At 36.0% G+C, this 14,307-nt stretch overlaps 1 long non-coding RNA gene across 1 annotated transcript; it reads left to right on the forward strand.

The window, feature by feature from the left end:
* The first annotated feature begins 680 nt into the window (after window positions 1–680).
* LOC307000474 lies at window positions 681–7,372 on the forward strand. The gene is made up of 3 exons (XR_013798040.1): window positions 681–837; window positions 1,279–1,380; window positions 7,219–7,372. It is a non-coding gene; the product is annotated as an uncharacterized lncRNA (long non-coding RNA).
* Window positions 7,373–14,307: the final 6,935 nt, after the last annotated feature.

A 14,307-nucleotide genomic window follows, 5' to 3' on the forward strand; every position in this document is an offset into this window, starting at 1 on the left:
TGACCACAGAGAGTCAGGACCTTGGTTTTACGTAAGGGTGTGCCGGTTACTATATAACCGTGAGACCAATGGTTATAGTTGAACACCGTCATTAGAACTCTATAACCGCCAAAACCGTGTTATTAAAATATTTTTTACAAACATTTTTTATCATAGAGAATGTTTAAACACTAATTAAAAACAATTGTTAAAGGTGCATTAAGCAACTTTTCATGTTAAAAAATACCCGTTTTCTAACCCATACATGCTTAAACAATTGCCCGATGGGCTGAATGAGCCCTTCTCTGATCACTGAGATTGTCTCTATAATCCTGTAAAGTAAAATAAATAAGAGGGATTCGGGCCGGAATTTTAGACTGGGCGTGACGTCATGCGCGTTCACGGCACGCTCACATAGCTATGTCTGGCAGGTTTGTGTATTTGCCGGCATTCTCCGTAGAAGATGGATTGTAAGAGACCTGCTTGTAGTGTACGAACTAATTACATGTTGTGTATAGTTACCCTTTTTTTGTCTTACACTGTAAAAAATTATTCCCATGATTTGTTAACACAACAAATTTTCTTTTGTCAAATTAACTTAGATTCACTAAGGTTGTTCAGATAACAAAACATTTTTAGTTTAGGTTGATTAAACTAATGGCTTGACGGCAATGCACTGATATAAAATAAAAACATTAGTTGATTCTACTAATAGAGATAGTTCACAAGACCTCTGAGTCTTAATTTTCCCTGCGCATGCGCCGAACGACCGGGAGTAAACAACACAGAGACGACACTTGAATGCGAAGGCGCGATTTTCTTCTCAGCCTCTTCAGAAGCAAGGAAAGACGGTTTATGGTAAGTAATTTTTAAATTCAATGTCTTATAGGCTGTTTTTGTCTAAGGGTAATTAAATTTATTTCCTAGAAAATCAGAAGATGGTTTAAATTAATCTATAAGTAATAATTTCCCCTCAGAAATTCCAGAAGTTTCCATTGAGGTAAAATAGTGTTTCTTATGTCATCTTTAACGTTACAGTTTAGTAAGGCTGTTAGTGAAGCGTTTCAACCTTCAAATAATCCCGATAAATAATAATATTTTAGTCATTTTTCATTTTCCCCGTGATTAAACACGAATGCGTAACGTTATTGCCCGTTTTAAAGTAATAGCAGCTAACGTTAATAATGCATTCAGGTTGAACGGCAATAAGTCGCCTTATAGAGATTGTAACGTTACTGTTATACTTATGCTTCTGAAGCAATAAGTGTTCAAATTAATCTTTTTTTTGTGATATTTCAGACTTGTTAAGCTTATGGACATGTTTGCCACACGACGTAACAGTTAACTTGGATCACACCAGAACGGGAAGACGCCATTTTCTTCACAGCTGGGCTGTTTATGGTAAGTAACGTTCATTTTAAAATTCAATATGTCTCTGTCTCAACTGGTTTAGTCTAAGATTAAATAAGTTATTACCCTTCTAGGCTGTCGAGGTCTGGTATTGTTAAAAAAAAAAAAATCGCTTCATCTAAATGGCATGAGACTTTACTAACGTTATACTTGCTATACTTCAGTACAGTAAAAGTGCTACAGTTTGTTATCATAGTAATTTTATAGTAAATCCAAAAGCAATGAATGGTAAATGAGCCAAGAGCAGAAATTTCATATAATTGTAAGTGTTTGTTTTCCACCAGGTGGCAGAAATAGTCCATGTTATTTGCATGAATGAAAATGAGTAATGGGGATCTTATTTAAAGTGAATTTTACTCCACAACTGTACAGTTAAATAATATAAGTTAAAGGTGGAATAGGTCATCTGGGAAATGCTAACTTTAGCCTGCTAGCTTTGAAAACATAGATCCCCCTCCTTGCAAATCATGTCCAAACCCACGCCTACTCCAAAACCATGAACGAAGCAGAAGCGAGTCGTATGGAAGTAAAATAATGGCAAATGTTTTTGAAATAAAAAAGCCTGTTGAATTGCACTACTTGAAAAAAAAAATGCATTGCATTAACCATGCTTGCATTTTAATGCATTGCATTTTTATGGGCTGAAATTCAACATGGTTGTATATTTAAGCTGTGAATATTTCACTTCAAACTAGTGTTGTCAAAAATATCGATATTTCGATAAATATCGATACTGAAATATCTGAACGGTACCAATACTAATTTCCCGAAGTATCGATACTAGCCGCGCGGTCACTTTCACTTCTCTCCAAAGGCGCGTTGACAAACACCACACGTGACGCACTCGTCTCATTCGCTCTGGTTAAATAGCAAAAGTGAAGTGAATGGAAAGATGGCGAGGGCGGCGCCCCCGCGACCGGCTTTGGTTGATAGATAAAGAACACCGCGAGCGGGCATGTCGGAGAATAGCGCGGACACGCGTAAAAACACACCGCGAGCGGGCATGTCGGAATCGGAGAATAGCGTGGACGCGCTACACACCGCGAGCGGGCATGTCGGAGAATAGCGCGGACACGCGCTTCACACTGCGAGCGGGCTGCGGGCACCCAAAAGATTGTTTGACTAACAATAATCCCTCATATCACTCATTTTTTAAAATTATTTTATAGGTGAAAACAGACTTAAGGAACAGGCTCCAGGGGTACCATTTAGCAAGCATAGGCTACGCTCAGCATCAATTATTGTATTGAACACCCCTGTTTGTTGTTTGGACAGACCTTTCCCCACTGCTAAAAAAATTCTAAAGGAAACACTGTAACTCTTCTCATTTTAACTTTTTTGAAACATTAACCAAGATGGCCTAGTATTGTTGTTGACATGAGTGTTGTCTCGTTTTTTCACCGTAATTCTTAAAGTTAACATAATCTGACTGAGGAATCTTAGACAAGTAAATATTTTAACTGTGGTCAAATGTAAATTAACTTGTGCCTATTTAACTTTATTCAGAAAATTATTATTTAATTCTGCAATTTGCCTTCATTAGCGATTATCATCAATTTGATTACACAGATATTAAACTAAACAGCTAGACAATGGCATCTCTGAATTCAATAATGAAATGCCTTTAACTGAAAATGTAATGTTTAATCTTATTATTATGTACATTACTGACACTCTATCCTCCAATTTGATACTGTTAAGTGCTTTTTTGTTACAGTAGGCTATATTTTAATACAACGGGTCATGTTAGCCCTGGTCCAATTAAAAAATATTAACAGATAGAACTCAGGACATTTTTGTTCATGTAAAATATACCTCATTGTCATGTTCTAGACTTGTTATATTTAGCTTTAAATAAAAAAAAAAATACCCCCTTAATATTGTGGCAGTTTTCTTCTCTGTGGTATCGAAAATGGTATCGAATATCGATATTTTTCAAGGTATCGTATCGAAGTTAGAAATTCTAGTATCGTGACAACACTACTTCAAACACATTTTCATTAATACAAATTAAATAATAATAATAATAATCCATATTCACCTTTTATATTTCACTTCCAAAATATTCAAACTGTTTAAAAATACAACCTATAATATTCAACAGGCAATTTTTGGTCCACTTTATTTACAAATTCGCTTCCACAAATTCAGTGGTTCAAATTCGACAGTAAATTCAACATTGACATCCAGGAACTGCAGGAAAAGCAGTATATTACCGAGCATAATCTCCATCTGCTGTTAATCAACCTCACCAGCAGGGGGTGCAAGCATGTGTTGTTGACGAAGACCAGAGCAACAGTTAGAGCAAGCCATTCATTCATAAAAACTGATTTATAGAAATGTAAGTGTTTGTGATTATTATGAGGACTGTTTTTATGTTTAATTCAGTGTCTTCACGGTCCCTGTGTAGCCTACATGCATCTTTCTCTACCGTGAACGAGATTATAATGTTATTCCCCGATGCTGATGTACAGAACGAATGTTACATTTGAGGTAGACATTATTTCTCTTGGTTGTTTAGTTGCCTTAACTTTATATCGTGGCGATGTGTTGCAGGCTACTGGGTTTCCCTCAATAATTCAGGATTGCTGGACATATAAAATGCTTAGCTTAATGGACTAATACAGTGATATAAAAGACCAAACTCGCACTTTATTGAGAAGGCTGTACTATATGGCTACAGGCAAACAGACTCAGAATATGAACTTAACACGCAAAGTTTCACGCTAAGCGTTTCCCAGTGATATACTGGTTATAAGTTGGCTTGACGTTGGACATTCGCGCATTTAGGGACCGTCTCTAAAGTTACGTACGACATTGGTATACACGTTTCTAACTTCAATAGCAAACTTCTATTTATTTGAATAAATATAAATAAATGAAAAAGGTGTACATCATGCTTGACACCAACATGAACATGAACATTATGACTGTAAGTCATTCTCTTCCAATGCTATTGAAGTTAGAAACGTGTATACCAATGTCGTGTAACTTTAGAGACGGCCCCTAAATGCGCGAATGTCCAACGTCAAGCCAACTTTATAACCAGTAAATCACTGGGAAACGCTTGGTGTGAAATTTTGTGCATATTCTGACTCCGCTTGCCTGTAGCCAAATAATACAGCCTTCTCAATAAGGTGCGAGTTTGGACTTTTATATCACTGTATTCGTCTATTAAAGGACAATTCCGGCGAAAAAATTAACCTAGGGGTAATTAACACATGGTTACCGAGTCGATCGTTCTCTGGGATGTGTTTTCATGATAATCGAATGTAAAGAGTTTTATCTCTAAAAACAGATTAGCTTATAACGCTAGTATATGGGGCATCGAATATAAGTAAAAAGAAGTCGCTAGTTAATACCACTAACAAGGCTCAAAATAGCCTCACACTAACACGGTAGCATAATGAGGGTCCCTACATGCAAACCGAAGCATTGAGAACTTTGTAAGCGTACAGACAGTTTAATAAGAAAATACTTTATAAAGACAGTATATTACGTGTATACAGGCAGGAGCCATCTTTGGAAAACAGTCTCGACCAGTCAAGCCACGAACGTCGTGCTAGTCGATAGGTTTAAGTCACAGTTCAGCTCACGTAGCACGCCGTTCATGGCTCGACTGGTCGAGACTGTTTTCCAAAGATGGCTCCTGCCTGTATACGCGACGTGTACTGTCTTTATAAAGTATCTTCTTATTAAACTGTCTGTACACTTACAAAGTTCTAAATGCTTCGGTTTGCATGTAGGGACCCTCATTATGCTACCGTGTTAGTGTGAGGCTATTTTGAGCCGTGTTAGTGGTATTAACTAGCGACTTCTTTTTACTTATATTCGATGCCCCATATACTAGCGTTATAAGCTAATCTGTTTTTAGAGATAAAACTCTTTACATTCGATTATCATGAAAACGCATCCCAGAGAACCATCGACTCGGTAACCATGTGTTAATTACCACTAGGTTTATTTAGCACCGGAATTGTCCTTTAAGCTAAGCGTTTTATATGTCCAGCAATCCTGAATTATTGAGGGAAACCCAGTAGCCTGCAACACATCGCCGCGATATAAAGTTAAGGCAACTAAACAACCAAGAGAAATATATGTCTACCTCAAATGTAACATTCGTTCTGTACATCAGCATCGGGGGAATAACATTATAATCTCGTTCACGGTAGAGAAAGATGCATGTAGGCTACACAGGGACCGTGAAGACACTGAATTAAACATAAAAACAGTCCTCATAATAATCACAAATACACTTACATTTCTATAAATCAGTTTTTATGAATGAATGGCTTGCTCTAACTGTTGCTCTGGTCTTCGTCAACAACACATGCTTGCACCCCCTGCTGGTGAGGTTGATTAACAGCAGATGGAGATTATGCTCGGTAATATACTGCTTTTCCTGCAGTTCCTGGATGTCAATGTTGAATTTACTGTCGAATTTGTGGAAGTGAATTTGTAAAACGAAATAAAATGGACTGAAAATTGCCTGTTGAATATTATAGGTTGTATTTTTAAACAGTTTGAATATTTTGGAAGTGAACTATGAAAGGTGAATATAGATTATTGAATTTTTATTAATGAAAATGTGTTCATTTTCCGATGGAAAATGAAAAGTTGCGATTTTCTAGGCCGTTATGGCTAGGAACTATACTCTTCATTTGCAACTTTTCATTTTCCGTCGGTCTTAGTACACTATGTAACTACAGAAGAGTCAAGGTTTAAAGGGATAGATCACTTTGAAATAAATTTTTGATATGTTTTAGCTTACCTCAAGGGCATTTTTATATGTCTTTAAAAATGTCTTTGTTTCCACAGTATTTTCAATTTTGATATTTTTAGGTCAAACCGTTGTTGTCTGACAGTCATATCATGCAGGTCTATGGGGTCCACCTCAAAGAGCATGCACAGAGAAGTCCAAATTAAACATGATTTAATGACTCGTAAATGTAAGTACACATTGATGGCCTAAGACACGAAACGAGCCGTTTGTGTGAGAAAACGAACAGTATTTATATCGTTTTTACCTCTTGTAACACAGCCACGTCCAAAGTGATCTGAGGGCGCGAGTGCATCCTGGTGTGTGACGTGTGCGCAGACTGGTGCATAGATGTTTACACTAGATGACGCCTTGGCTACGGCAGTTCATTTGAACGAATGTCTTTAATGCGGCATCTAGTGTATATATATCTATGCATCAGTTTGCGTACACGTCACACAGAAGGACGTGACTGTGATTACAAGAGGTAAAAACTATATAAATACTGTTAGTTTTCTCACACAAACGGCTCGTTTCGTGTCTTAGGCCATCAATGTGTACTTACATTTACGAGTCATTAAGTCACGTTTAATTTGGACTTCTCTGTGCATGCTCTTTGAGGTGGACCCCATAGACCTGCATTATATGACTGACAGACAAGAACGGTTTGACCTAAAAATATCAAAATTGAAAATACTGTGGAAACAAAGACACCTATATCTTGGATGCCCTTGAGGTAAGCTAAAACATATCAAAAATTAATTTCAAAGTGAACTATCCCTTTAAATAAGAAAAATATCAAAACTCTTTGGTAATTTTTTTGAGAGAGATGCTAACGGTCTAATCAGAATCAATGATCTATGCTAAGCTATGCTAAAAGTGATAATGCCAGACCTGGAGATCGTCTGAATGGATTCGAAAACGGTAAAACTGTTTAACTCTAGGGGAGTTGGAAAATGACCCTATTTCAAAAGTGGAGTGTTCCTTTAACACTCATTCATTGTTACCTACAAATGCTTTGTAAATTTGTAATTTTGTGATTCATAATAATTTCCTTTTTCTCTTATTAGCCAACTGATGAGGAAGAGGTGGTGAAGGGGATGAATGTTGGACTCTTGGTGGTCACAGAGGAGAACACTGCAAACCTCCTCCCAAAGGAAATAATTGATGTGGCTGTGGTGTTAGAGGAGGACATTGTGCTTGATGGCTTAAAATAATATTAAAAAGGATATCAAAGGAGAATATTTCTCAAACAGCAGTAAAAGGGTTAGTTTACCCAAAAATTTAAATTGTCATTACTCACCCTCATGTCGTTCCAAACCTGAAAGACATTCATTTGTCTTTGGAACACAAATTAAGATATTTTTAATGAAATCTGTCAACTACCACTGTCAAGCCCCAGAAAGGTAATAAAGACATCATTGAAGTAATCCATGTGACTCAAGTGGATTAACCTCAAGTTTATGAAGTGACGCGATTGCTTTGTTTGCTCAAAAAAAAATATATATTTACAAAATATTAATCTATCAATCTCCAACGCACGTTCAAGTTTTTTTTGTGCAAACAAAGCACTCGCGTCACTTCATAAACTTGAGGTTAATCCACTGGAGTCACATGGATTACTTCAATGATGTCTTTATTACCTTTCTGGGGCTTGAAAGTGGTAGTTGCATAAACTGTCAATGGATTGACAAAAAGCTCTCAGATTTCATTAAAAATATCTTAATTTGTGTTCCAAAGACAAATGAATGTCTTTCAGGTTTGGAACGATATGAGGGTGAGTAATGACAATTTTAATTTTTGGGTGAAATAACCCTTTAAAACTAACCCTGCGAAGCAGGTTTCTTCATCTATTCCAGATTTTTAAAGGCTTATACCAATTTATAACATTTTATAATGAAAGGGTTAGTTCACCCAAAAATGAAAATTCTGTCAGTAATTACTCACCATCATATTGTTCCAACCCCGTAAGACTTTCGTTCATCTTCGGAACACAAATTAAGATATGTTTGATTAAATCTGAGAGCTGTCTCACTCCTCCATAGGCTTCTTAAGGGATTGAAACTTGCCAGCCCAGAAAGTTATTAAAAACATCATTAAAATAGTCCAAGTGGCTCAACCATATGTTTATCAAGCGACGAGAATACTTTTTGTGCGCAAAAATAGGGATGGGCATTTTTGTCATTTTCTCATTTCGATCATCAACAGGTCTCAAAAACGAGTAATTAGGGGGGCGGGGCTTGTGCGGGGGGCATGGTGTGTCCGTCATGAAAATGTTAGGAAATGTTACATGTAAGACTGTTACGATAATTAATGTTGACAAATAAAAATATGACATTAAACATGAAAACATGAACGTATGACTATAAAAAATAACACTATGATGCATCAATGTTTTCGAAAAAGAAACATCTAAAAGGAATAGCTGCTTGAGGTAAAGCTAAAGAGTAAATGATAGTAAGCTGAAGCACGTTCTACGACAACCTATGAGATTAATAATCAGATATCCTAGATACAGAACATAAACGTAACATTACAACTTGCATTAACAAATATACTATTTGATATACTATTTGCGTAGTATATTTGCGCAGCGTGTCTGTGTTGCACGTCACCACGTAGGCTTACTATTGGCCGACGCTGGTCATGTGTGTGACGCGTGTGACGTGCAACACAGACGCGCTGCGCAGATATACTACGCAAATACACTCAGGCCAACGGAAAATATAATGAATAGTGGAATAAAGTCATTAGTTCTGTTTGTTTTTTTGCGCACAAAAAGTATTCTCGTCGCTTGATAAACATACACAAGATATTCAGCATTATAATGAGAACAGGATTGTGATAGAATGTTGTAAATTCTCTGCTTTAGTTGCTCGTGTATCAGCGCGCTGTTAAGGGAATAGCGCATCCAAAATTTCCCTATCAAACCACTGACTGTAAAAAACTAGTTAACATGCGCATTCGCGTCCTTTTGTTAATGCAAGTTGTAATGTTACGTTTATGTTCTGTATCTAGGATATCTGATTATTAATCTCATAGGTTGTCGTAGAACGTGCTTCAGCTTACTATCATTTACTCTTTAGCTTTACCTCAAGCAGCTATTCCTTTTAGATGTTTCTTTTTCGAAAACATTGATGCATCATAGTGTTATTTTTTATAGTCATACGTTCATGTTTTCATGTTTAATGTCATATTTTTATTTGTCAACATTAATTATCGTAACAGTCTTACATGTAACATTTCCTAACATTTTCATGACGGACACACCATGCCCCCCGCACAAGCCCCGCCCCCCTAATTACTCGTTTTTGAGACCTGTTGATGATCGAAATGAGAAAATGACAAAAATGCCCATCCCTATTTTTGCGCACAAAAAGTATTCTCGTCGCTTGATAAACATATGGTTGAGCCACTTGGACTATTTTAATGATGTTTTTAATAACTTTCTGGGCTGGCAAGTTTCAATCCCTTAAGAAGCCTATGGAGGAGTGAGACAGCTCTCAGATTTAATCAAACATATCTTAATTTGTGTTCCGAAGATGAACGAAAGTCTTACGGGGTTGGAACAATATGATGGTGAGTAATTACTGACAGAATTTTCATTTTTGGGTGAACTAACCCTTTCATTATAAAATGTTATAAATTGGTATAAGCCTTTAAAAATCTGGAATAGATGAAGAAACCTGCTTCGCAGGGTTAGTTTTAAAGGGTTATTTCACCCAAAAATTAAAATTGTCATTACTCACCCTCATGTCGTTCCAAACCTGAAAGACATTCATTTGTCTTTGGAACACAAATTAAGATATTTTTAATGAAATCTGAGAGCTTTTTGTCAATCCATTGACAGTTTATGCAACTACCACTTTCAAGCCCCAGAAAGGTAATAAAGACATCATTGAAGTAATCCATGTGACTCCAGTGGATTAACCTCAAGTTTATGAAGTGACGCGAGTGCTTTGTTTGCACAAAAAAAACTTGAACGTGCGTTGGAGATTGATAGATTAATATTTTGTAAATATATATATTTTTTTGAGCAAACAAAGCAATCGCGTCACTTCATAAACTTGAGGTTAATCCACTGGAGTCACATGGATTACTTCAATGATGTCTTTATTACCTTTCTAGGGCTTGACAGTGGTAGTTGCATAAACTGTCAATGGATTGACAAAAAGCTCTCAGATTTTATTAAAAATATCTTAATTTGTGTTCCAAAGACGAATAAATGTCTTACAGGTTTGGAACAACATGAGGGTGAGTAATGACAATTTTAATTTTTGGGTGAACTAACCCTTTTAATGCTGTTTGAGAAATGCTTTTTAATATTTGTTGAGATTTGTTATGAAATGTGGCCTCACTGGCCTGATATTTTGTGGTTATCTTGTCAACAGTTTTCTTATTTCATTCACTTTATGAGGTTGTACATACTCGCATACTCAATACTTGTTTTGTTTTGTTTTATTGAACAGACAAAATATTGTTTTGAGCAAAGGATTTTTGAAATTTGAAAAATGAAATTTTCATGTCATGTTCATTAAATGTTTTTTTTTTATTTTTATTTATTCTATTGCACTTAATTCAAGCTGATGTTAATGTCATTACACTGGCATTTGTTTATTCTCACACATGCTTGACATTTATAGCAACAGCTTGTGTCCTGCTGCTTTAATGTGTTTTAATGTTTTTATTGAAGCAGCAGTTAATTCTATCATACTCATTTATACTAAAATATACTTGTCAGACAATTCAATGAATTCATATTTGTGTGAATGTTATAATAAATGTTAAAGTTAAGGTTTATTTGTGCTGTTATTCCAGAATTCGTTTTAACAAAAAAGTATTTGTCATGTTAAGTTGTGTTGAAGTTGATTTAACTCATAATTTTAAGGCAACCGTGTAAACTTTTCAGTTAATTGTTACAACAAACTATATGTAGTTGATTTAACTCATAATTTTAAGGCAACCGTGTAAACTTTTCAGTTAATTGTTACAACAAACTATATGTAGTTGATTTAACTCATAATTTTAAGGCAACCGTGTAAACTTTTCAGTTAATTGTTACAACAAACTATATGTAGTTGATTTAACTCATAATTTTAAGGCAACCGTGTAAACTTTTCAGTTAATTGTTACAACAAACTATATGTAGTTAAGGTTAAGTTGAGTGAACTTACATTTGTAAGTTAACTTAATTCCTTTGATTGCTTGAATAAGTTGATATAATATGTAATCTTAAGTTATGACAACAAAACAACGTTAAGTTAAAAAATAATCTTTGATTGAAATAACAAAATAATAGTTGAAACAACAAAATCACTTGTTGTAAAAACTCACATTTTTAGTTTCAATGAACTCAAAATTTTAAGGCAACCAGGTAACTTACTTTTTTGAGTCAAACTAACAAATCATTTTTTACAGTGTATAAATGCATGAACTACTGTAACCTTGCCCAGGAACAGCAGTTGAAAAGTATTGACCTATTTTTACATAAATGTTCATCAGTGTGTATTGTCCCTGGCAAAATATCTACTAAATAAATCTGCACTACATGTAGTTTAATGATTTGCTATTCGATTAAAACAGTTCAAATATCTTGAGTGTGATATAAAATGCTGATATACAAGTTAGATAATTAGACAAAAATTTTAGGCAAATTACTGCTTAATTAGGATGTATTGCTATTGGAATATGCTACTTAGCAGATCAATAAAACAGGCTAAACCCCTGCAAATCTTCGGCGGATTAGCCTGTTTGGCTTTTATGGTAACGTCATTGTGCCATTTAATTGTTTATTACCTTGAGACAATTGAGTGTACTTTTTTGACCAACTGTGTAGCTTTGAGCTTTTACAAAGTAACAACTTCTATTGTTCATGAACGTGTTTCCATAATAATAATACAATCATAAGTGGATACAGTAAACAAATAACACAGTTCAACATGGAGATAGATGGAAATAAAAAACGAAGTTTTCTACTACCCCCGTTTTTCCCTCACACATAAGTGTGTAATTTACTCAATTGCCTTTCCTTTCACATATTTAAAATGACTTGCAGATTTATAACTTTATTACCTCTGAAGACATTATGATTGTAAACAAAAGATTTGCGGCTGATGCTCCTTTGGTTATGAACAGCTCGTGCTCGTGCAAGCGTGCGTGTGCGTGTGGTCCATGAGCGTGCACATCTCTGGCTGCAGTTTCGCTTGCCACCAGAGGTGGCATAGTTCTGCAAAAACTCAGAATCTTGCGCTATGCACCTTTAACAGTCTGTGTTGTTAATGGTCTACATCGTTTCCAACTGTATTTTATTCTTTGGAAAACAGCATAAGTGAGATGTGCAGATAAAGGCGTGCAGCGCAGTGGCCATAGGAATCAGCGGGCGCTGACACGGAGTTAACCCGCTATCTCCAAGAACAACCAATTGACTCTATGGCTGATCCACTAGCATGGTGGAGAGACAATGAAACACGCTATCCGCTCTTAGCAAAATTGGCACGTAAATAACGTTACATGTGTAGCCTACCGTAAAACTTCAAATAATAGCCTAGTCCCAAATAGACGCCTGTCTCTTTTATACGCCTGGTGTGTGGCTACAGGTTTGGATAAATAAAGGCCGGTCTCAAATAGAGGCCTGGTCTGTTTTTTAGTTTCGGGTTGTATTTAATCTTCTAAACCCCGTCAGATCGTCTGTTTAAGCAAGTTATATGGTGCAGATTGCGCACGCAAGAGAGCCTTGCGCATCTGGGCGGGAGCAGTTAGCACAAACAAGGCAGGCAGAGAGAGTTAGCGCGCCTGTGACAACTCGAGGCATCGCACACCGGAAGAGAAGCGCAGCGCCGTGACAACTTGAGGCATCGCACTATGGCCAGCAATATTGCTATGTTTAAGGACATTATGGAATTAAGATCATGTCTGTATCATATGTTATGATTGTACTGTACAATTAAATACAATCGTTGCTTAGTCTGCCGTCAGACGAACGTCGCAACGCAGGAGAGCACTGCCAGGAAAGTCTAAAAAAGACACACAAATCCAACGCGATCCACACGCAAATGACGATTTGCACATTCACAAGGATAAACTCGTACATTTGAAATACTCAAATTGTTTTGCATTTGTGAAATGTATTTTATGAATTGGCTATAGTTTTATTTTGCACATGTGAATTGCTTTTTGTGAATATATATTTTTTTCATGCATGTGAAATTGGATACGCATGTGTGAATCAGGTTTTTTGTGTGAATTATTAATGAGACTGATCTGGCTCCATATTATGGTCCTGATTGCTTATAATGCATTTGCTCTATGAAGTCAGTGTATACCTGCTTGTTTGTTCCCTGATGTGAATCTGCTAAATACGACTATAAGGCATGAATATATTAAGATATTATAAAGATTATAACGTCATGATTTTCTGCAAAAGCTTCTTTGAAACAATGTGTCGTGAAAATCACTATACAAAAAAATAATTGACTGACAAACACTATACAAGGATTACAATTGTTCTCACAATGTTTTATGCAGACATTCCAAAAACAGTCAGCAAATATTAATAACATCATAAAGCATTCCAAAGATGTTGTTCTAAGAACTATTGACTAGCATTGCACCTGTCAATTAACTCATTAGAGTATTAGTTGAGTATTAGTTGACTCTTAGGAGTAGGGTTATAGGGTTAGTATAATAAGGGGTTCAGGTATAGAATAAGAATCAGTTGAGTGACTGTTTGGGAACCATCCCATAGGCGTTAACAGATTTAGAGTTAGTTGACATGTAGGTGCAATGCTACTAGTAAAATAAATGTCTAAAGGGAACCATCTAAATAATGGATTGCCGATTATTTATATACAGGCCTATTAAATAGATTCAGTAATTAATCAAATCTTGTTTTTAAAAATTCCTTATCTACTTATACTCTAACATTCAATGGTAATCTGTCAGTGAGGCTTATTGTTCAAGAAAGGAAGGGTGTTTGATTGAGTGCATATAGTGTGTACAATTGGTTAGCCATATTCTGTGGGACACATCAGACTCCGGAAAGATCCGATTCAAGAGCCGAGGGCACATGAACAGCACATTACAAGTTTGAAACTAGATTTTCTTTGAACTTCGAGTTTCTGAGTTGGGGGCTTATCAGTGAGAAAACTTTGTGGATGCAA

The sequence above is a fragment of the Phoxinus phoxinus genome (genome assembly GCF_949152265.1).
Source record: "Phoxinus phoxinus genome assembly, chromosome: 6".
NCBI classification, from domain to species: Eukaryota; Metazoa; Chordata; class Actinopteri; order Cypriniformes; family Leuciscidae; genus Phoxinus; species Phoxinus phoxinus.